Raw genomic sequence first — 9,057 nt, 5'->3', positions numbered from 1 at the left:
GGCACTAGCTGGGGAACCCCCAAGGGAACCCTCAGAGGAGGAAGGCTCAGAGCCCAGGGATTGGTGGTGGGACACTGAAGAGAGGTCAGAAGGAGAAGACGGAGAGGAGGGGCTGGATGCTGAAGGGGCAACAGGGTTTAGTGAGCAGGAAGAGCCGGTGACAGGGAGAAGTTTAGACTGAGGCTGAAGCAGAGGAAGGGGCTCAAGAGGCTCTTGAAGAATCCATGGCATCTCCCTCTCCTGCTGTGACAAACTCCTCCCTCCCAGCCTTCAATAACATGCAGAATAATGAGGAGAGCAGAACAGAAACCAGAGGTGCACAGGAACAGTCTGAGACTGCTTGGGAAACATCTGGGAGACAAGGAGCCTTGGAAAGGGTGGAAGGCAGGGGCCTGCAGTGATGGCAACTGCTCTGTAAGGGCAAGACCTGCTGGGAAGTGTTGCTGAGTTGGATGCTGTTTCATTGAATAAAGAGTTAACTTCACTGACACGGAGCCCTGCATCTGACTCCAGCCCTGATAAAAGTAAAATAAGTAAATAATTGTTTACAATGGAATAAGAATGCAGAGTCTTCCACTATAATCTATTTAAACTTTTTGTTTGTTTGTTTTAATAAACCCAGCTACACACAATGGCTATTACATCCGAGCAGGGAGAAATTCAATTTAGATTTCATTTAAACGGAAATATATCCTATTCACATTTTCTGGAACAATATGAAAATTGCAATACAGCCGCCATTCAGAATTCACACTTATCTAAATTTTGTGGTTCAGTTCTCCAAGCAACCAATATTTACAAAAATGCATATACAAGGGCAAAGTGTGGATGAAATGAGTATAGTAGTGAAAATAACATACCAAAATGCATCATAGTAGGAAAAAAATGCTCGCAAAAATGTGTACATTAGTCAAAACTGCATATGAAAATGTGTTTAATTGGAGAAATGTGTTCCAAAATGCTGATGAATCTTCACGAGGATTTTCTTTAAAACTTTGCAACAGAAATGTTGAGAACTGAATTGAAGAATAGAAAAATGAGAAAAGCGGGGGACTGAAATAGACAGATCCTTCCATCTCTATGAGTAAACATGCACAGGACTGCAGTTTAGTGTCATTTTTTAATTGACAAAAATATAGACTGAAATTATATATTAAGACTTAAGGGTTAACATTGCAATCGTAAACATAATTACATGAAAGTAAATCCCTTCGAATTCACGGAGCTCTGAGTAAAGATGTTTGAGATTGGGCTGTAAATAAACTATTATTATGTTAATTTGTCTAAACCCGTATGGCTGACTCAAAATAGAAATTCTGCCTGCTGAACCAACTACTCTTTAGATTATTATTTTTAAGAACCCAACTTGTATTTTTTTTTTATTCTATCCATTTTTAAAACCCATCGCTGCATATATATCTGCCATCTGTTATTCATGCCATGAGTTATTTATTGTTGGAATATTTTATTTTAATATTGAGAACTTTTATTGCTTGGAAGTTTTTCTTCACTCTTTAAATTTAAGGCCTTGGGCCAGTTCCCCCATAAAATATTGGTTGACTGGTGCAGAAATGAATGTTTCGTGGGAGGGTTCATTCAGGATGGAGATGTGTGTTGACATTTTTTAAAAAAATCTTGTTACTCAGAGCTGCTTGGAATCTGTTCTAGGAGGGGGGAAAATAGCCTTGTTGCCACTATTTTTTCCTGAGGAAAAGATTCTGGCAGCAGCAGTATGGACTGGCCCTATTGCTGGGCAGACTGAGGCCGTTTCAGGGTGTCTCAAAAGGGGAGCAAATCACTATTTACAACACAATCCTATATATGTTTATGCTGGTACTAAGTGGGTTGCCATTGTGATGCCAGGCCTAGTTTGGGGTTCTGGTTTTGAACTTATAGAGGTTTATGCAGCTTGGGACACCAGCATCTGAAGGAATGCCTTTCCCTCATATGAACCTCCTTGGACTGTAAGGTAATCACTGAAGGCCGTGCTCAGAGTGCCTCCTACTACTGAAATTCACATGGTGGTGACAATCAGAGCTGACCCATCCACGAGGTAGACAAGAGTTCTTCAAGCTTGGGTTTCCAGCTGCTTTTGGACAAAAACTCCCATCATACCTAGCTGGCAGGACCAGTGGTCAGGGATGGTGGGAATTGTAGTCCAAAACCAGCTGGAGACCCAAGTTTGGGGAACTCTGAGCATCCAGCTCAGGTGGCAGAACCCATGGGGCACCTCCATGGCCACCTCCACCACCACCAGAGAAGAGAGGAGAAGCATCTGCAGTGGCTTCTGGCTTCCATTGAGATATCACGAGAGCCCCCCCCCCCAATTGTTTGGAAGCCTCTGTGTGATCGCATGGACCAGCCACTGGAACCAGGAAGCTGCAGTTTCACGACACCACCCAAGCAAGGCTTGGGTGGGGGCAGCAAGTTGGGCATGTGGGGATGTGCAGGGTGGCACCTTCATGTTTCCCCTCAGATGGTGAAATGGGACAGGCCTTCCCTGCTGACAAGAGACATCCTTGTGGCTTCCCATTTGGGGAATTCTCTCCCCAGAGAGGTCCACCACGTGTTGAGTGTAGAGGCCTGGGAAATAGAACACTTTGTTTGCTAAATGAAGAGCTTTATAGCAGAGTCCTTCCTTTGCTCACAGTTACATATGGACCAGAGTTCTTGCTCCCAAAATTCCCAGAAGTCCTGGGGTGGACTGAGCTGGTTCAAGGATATGCTCAGACACTACACCTGACATCAATTTTATAATCTTTTTAGCATCAAGGCTCCCATCTTTGTTTTGCTGAAAAACGTGACTCATGAATATAATAAACAGAAAATACTGATATAAGTGGTGTATTTTTAAAATATGACAAGATGGAGTTAGGGGTTTAGCAACAAGTATAATGCAGCAGTTAAGGATAAGAATGAAAACATCAGGATGGGAGGGGTGGGAAGTCAAAAATAAAAATTGAATAAAAATAAATGATACTTTGCAGGCACCCCCAAACTTGGCCATCCAGATGTTTTGGGACTACAATTCCCATCATCCCTGACCACTGGTCCTGTTAGCTAGGGATGATGGGAGTTGTAGTCCCAAAACATCTGGAGGGCCAAGTTTGGGGGTGCCTGATATATTGTATGTGAAGTAAATTTGTTTAAACCCTTGAAAAATCTAATAATAATAATAATAATAAACAAACAGAAAACTAGATCGACCTTATTCTGACTCATTAGGTGGCAACTTCCTATGTTAAGAAATATTCCATTAAATAAAAAAACACAATTCTCTCCCCTTGTGATTTTAAGAGGCTGGAAATCGTACATTTCTACACATACCATGTATGAGCTCTTTGGAAGAAAGATAGAATACAGATGTAATGAATAAATGGTGATACTATATTCAGCATAAGTTTCAATAAATTTATCATTGGCTATGAAAAATATATCAGCCAACCTACAATGCAATCCGATCCAATTCCAAGAATATCACAAAAGAAATTAATGTTTCTTTCTAAGATTCAGTAGCATCACAAAATTGACCACAGTGGGGTCCTCAGTCCCTACGGGTCTCTTCCATAAGAAATGTTCTTCCTTCTGGTTTATACTTCCTTCTGGTATTCTATTTTTAAAAGACAACTGAAGGCGGCCCTGGTTAGGGACGTTTTTAATGTTTGATGCTGTATTGTTTTTAATATTCGGTTGGAAGCCACCCAGAGTGGCTGGGGAAACCCAGCCAGATGGGCGGGGTATAAATAATAAATCATCATCATCATCATCATTATTAGCAAACCAAGTCTCAGGTATAAAATATATAGTTAATCTAGAGTAGGTGTGGGTTCTGCCACTGAAATGCAACTCTCATCATCCCTGGTCATTTGCTGAGGCTAATTGGAATTATGGTTCAGTGATATGTGGGGAGCCAAAGATTCCTGACCCCTGGTGTAAAATGATGTATTCCTTGCTGAATTAGAATTCTTGCACCCTCTTCTTTCCTAAGACCTTTTGTATTAAATCAGAACACACTACTGGTGTTTGACCACCAGTATGATCCACTTTCTCCCAGTCAGGGCTTGTGGAACTCTGCTAGGGATGTTTGTAAAATTTGACATTTTTGCAAATTCTTTTGCAAACTTTCCTAATCTGAATCCCTGAAACTAATGTGTTGACTGGAATTTAGCTACTTATAAGCTTCTGCTCTTCTCTGAAGGTTGCAGTTGAGTTCTGGGCAGTTTAAACACATCAACGCACACTTTAAAATACATGTTTTTAGGCTGGATATGTCTTTAAATGCACTTTTTACTGCATTTTTGTTAAAAAACACACCCTCAGATTAATGCAGGAAAGGGAAGGAACAGATTTATAGAGGATGGTGACATGCTATGGAAATAGATTGATTCATTCATCACAATTCTGTGGTGTTGGCCTCAGACATTTTCGTAAAAAGTCAAAATAGTGCCCTCCTTGCTAGTATTTACAAACCGCCAACAGATGTGAAGATTGGGGGCTGGAAAATGACACCACTTCTGTAATCTGCTTTCGAGAAGATGAAAAAAAATATATATCCAACTTTCATTGCTTCAAGGCAGGGCCAGTCCTGGAACTCTGTTAAACAAACAAACAAATTCTTATTAACGTATTAAAAAACAAGCAAACGGATGTCCCTGTCAGACCGTTCAGTGAATTGTGCTGGTACTCCTGAGCACTAGTGCACATAATGAGCAAATGTTGACCATTATCCCTGACAGAGAGACTGCAAACAGAAGCAAAATGTCAGCAGACATTGCAAAGATTGAGATAATGGCTCCAGACTTTTCCGGCTGACAACTGCCATGTGTGCACTTCTGGTTCCCTTTGGGTAAACCAAACCAAAGCATTCGAAAACCAAAATGGAAAGTCACTGCCTTTAAAAAAGGAACAACACAGAGTATTTACTGATTTACAGCTTCTTTTTTATATTGGAAAGGAACAGCTGTTTGTTTGGGACACTTATACAGTCATAGAATCATAGAATCATAGAGTTGGAAGAGACCACAAGGGCCATCGAGTCCAACCCCCTGCCAAGCAGGAAACACCATCAGAGCACTCCTGACATATGGTTGTCAAGCCTCTGCTTAAAGACCTCCAAAGAAGGAGACTCCACCACACTCCTTGGTAGCAAATTCCACTGTCGAACAGCTCTTACTGTCAGGAAGTTCTTCCTAATGTTTAGGTGGAATCTTTTTTCTTGTAGTTTGGATCCATTGCTCCGTGTCCGCTTCTCTGGAGCAGCAGAAAACAACCTTTCTCCCTCCTCTATGTGACATCCTTTTATATATTTGAACATGGCTATCATATCACCCCTTAACCTCCTCTTCTCCAGGCTAAACATGCCCAGCTCCCTTAGCCGTTCCTCATAAGGCATCGTTTCCAGGCCTTTGACCATTTTGGTTGCCCTCCTCTGGACACGTTCCAGTTTGTCAGTGTCCTTCTTGAACTGTGGTGCCCAGAACTGGACACAGTACTCCAGGTGAGGTCTGACCAGAGCAGAATACAGTGGCACTATTACTTCCCTTGATCTAGATGCTATACTCCTATTGATGCAGCCCAGAATTGCATTGGCAATTCATACCTCGGGTTGCAGATCTTTCAGGTGGCGTTTTTTTGGGTTACGGACCGCCGAAACCTGGAAGTACCGGAACGGGTTACTTCTGGGTTTCGGCGGTCGCGCATGCCCAGAGGTGCCGAATTACAACTAGATGGGGCATTGCTGTTCTCAGTGTGATCCAAACAGGATATTGGAGTAGATCAGGGGTCAGAGAACCTTTTCAGCAGGGGGCCGGTCCACTGTCCCTCAGACCTTGTGGGGGGCTGGACTATATTTTTTTTGGGGGGGGGAAATGAACGAATTCCTATGCCCCACAAATAACCCAGAGATGCATTTTAAATAAAAGCACACATTCTACTCATGTAAAAACACGCTGATTCTTGGACCATCCGCGGGCCGGATTTAGAAGGCGATTGGGCTGGATCCGGCCCCCGGGCCTTAGTTTGCCTACCCATGGAGTGGATGGTCCTTTAGCCTGATCCAGCAGGGCTTTTCATATGAAACTTGTGTATAACACCAGCTTGGCATTTAGACTGTAAGATCTGGGTTTGAATTCCCCATAAGCTATGAAGCTTGCTGGGTTCCACTGGTCAAACCAGGATTACCCAGCACAGACAAACTTGGGGCTCATTTAATAGAAATGGTACAGCCTTTCCTGGACTGTACCATTTCAGGCTACAGAGTGTATTGCATATTTGGATGTCCCTGCATCTATAAACCTAGCTTATAGCAGGCAGGGGGGAGGATTCATTGGGCCCTTCTCTTGTAGATGCTGTTTTTTTTTCTTTTTGCAGAAAGCTTTTGGTGAACATTCAGTGAGGCAATTCCACAAATGCAGACTTGAAGTGACACAGTCCAGCTCAAGCCTTAGTGTTCGATTCTATTGAAAGTACAAACAGGCTTTTGCAGGGTTGCCGTGAACATAAAGGTCACCCTGGGTTGCTTGGGGAAATTTCATGACACAAATATGATAAAGAACTACATGTGCATCAATCTGAGTATCTGTAGGGTTGGCAGGAAGCTGAAAGTGGTTATGGTCCTACAGCCAAATGAGACATAGCTGCTAGCTGCTAGAGAAAGGGCCTTTTTAGTGGTGATGCCCTGGTTCTGGAATGCCCTCTTCAGAGATTCACACCCAGCACCTAATAGTGATCTTTTCAGTTGCAGGTGAAAACCTTAGGAAAAAAATCCCCAGCCTTTTAGACTCAGTGTTGAGTGTTGTTGTTGTTTAGTCGTTTAGTTGTGTCCGACTCTTCGGGACCCCATCGACCAGAGCACACCAGGCACTCCTGTCTTCCACTGCCTCCCGCAGTTTGGTCAAACTCATGCTGGTAGTTTCGAGAACACTGTCCAACCATCTCGTCCTCTGTCGTCCCCTTCTCCTTGTGCCCTCCATCTTTCCCAACATCAGGGTCTTTTCCAGGAAGTCTTCTTGCTAATTACTGTTATTCCATGTGGCTGGTTTCACTTCAGTATTATTCTGATGCTAGTTTTTTTTTTTTTTAAAAAAATCCTTATTCTGTTTTGGATTTTAGTTTTATGTTTTATTTGTATAGTTTCTGGTCTTAATTTTTACTGTAAGGCTGAAGAGTGGGTTGTATATTTGGATGTCCCTGAATCTATAAACCTAGCAGGGGAAAAGATTCAGCGTGCCCTTTTCTCTTATATCCTGGTTTTTTCCTTCCTTTGCAGAAAGCTTTTAGTGGGGAGAATTCAATGATGCAATTGCACAATTGCAGACTTCAAGTGGTACAGTCCAGGTCAATCTTGAGTGTTTGAGTCTACTGAAAGTACAAACAGGCCTTAATTTTTTGTTCCTGGGTGTAGTATCTAAGATGAATAAATAACAGGGGATGTGGTTATGTCACTATTCCCAGAAAGGAAGTCACATTAAAAATAAAAATAAAAATCTGTGTTTATAATCCTACAAAATGAGAGAAAGGCTCGTGATTAAAGATGGATGAACGTGCTGTTTGTTGCAGAGATGACTCTAAAGCCTTTCTCCCCCATGCAAAGTTGAATGAACCAACACCACTGCTTCATGAGTTTCAGCGCCTCTGTTTCATGCTCCTGGTAGTTTCCTGCTCAGGCTAATAATAATAATAATAATAATAATAATACCGTAATAGTAATAATAATTTATTATTTATACCCCACCCATCTGGTTGGGTTTCCCCAGCCACTCTGGGCAGCTTCTGGCAGAATATTAAAATACAATGATTCATCCAGTATTAAAAGCTTCCCTAAACAGGGCTGCCTTCTGATGTCTTCTAAAAGTCCGATACAGTCATACCTCGGGTTGAATGTGCTTTAGGTTGAGCGCTTTTGGGTTGCGCTCCATGGCAACCCGGAAGTAACGGAGCATGTTACTTCCAGGTTTCGCCACTCGTGCATGAGCAGACGCTCAAAATGACGTCACGCGCATGCGCAAAAGCGGCAAAACACGACCCGCGCACACACAGACGTGCTGTCTTGTCTTACGTTCCATTCGGGATGCGAACGGGGCTCCGGAACAGATCCCGTTCGCATCCTGAGGTACCACTGTAGTTGTTTATTTCTTTGACATGTGATGGGAGGGCGTTCCACAGGGTGGGCACCACTACTGAGAAGGCCCTCTTCGTGGTTCCCTGTAACTTCACTTTTCACAGTGAGGGAAACACCAGAAGGTCCTCGGTGCTGGACCTCAGTGTCCGGGCTGAATGATGGGGGTGGAGACGTTCCTTCAGGTATAATGGGCCGAGGCATAGAGGGTGCTGACAGCTGTGTGTAGTTCTGAATCATAGCTAGAGTGAGGATTTACCAAAGGGAGGCCAGTTCACAAATGCATGCCCATTTATTCATGACTACAACATCAATTACTTTCTTGCATGTTCAAATGGGCGAGCAAGACAGACGATTCATATCCCTCCCAGTATCAAACACAAAGGAGCCAGTTCATTTAGCTTCCTGGCATTGGGTATAGAGAAACTGAATCTTGTGTACATTCATCTGTGAGCTGGACCATAATATGAGGCTTTGATGACTTTCAAGAAAATCCGTGAATTGTGACAACTGCCAGTTGTACCTCCCAATATGTTCTTGTTAGGAACAGAGATACGACTACCCATTTTAGAGATCTCAGACAGACACCTTTCCCATCATGGCTTCCTGATTCTGTAATGCACAGAGGGTTCCAGTGACTTAACCTGGGAGAATCTGCTGTAGGCCTTCCCTAAGTTTCACTCTCTTCTTTATGAACGGCAACTCTAATCAAGATGGCAGCCCTAGCATGGATCTCTGACATGGTGATGGTTGGTGCTCTAGCAGAGCAATCTGTCAGAAATATATCACAAATAAAGGAGCATTTTCAGACAGTATTCATTCATTTCCAAAACTCACCCTGGATTTGCTTTAGGCTAAAACCTCTTAAGGCGAAGACCTCTGGTCTATCAGATGCCATTACGGTGGGTGACAACAGTGTACAAAATTCCCTTTTTTGATGT

The sequence above is a fragment of the Podarcis erhardii genome (genome assembly GCF_964252035.2).
Source record: "Podarcis erhardii genome assembly, chromosome: 6".
In the NCBI taxonomy this organism is placed as follows: domain Eukaryota; kingdom Metazoa; phylum Chordata; class Lepidosauria; order Squamata; family Lacertidae; genus Podarcis; species Podarcis erhardii.
This window is presented reverse-complemented; position numbering follows the sequence as displayed.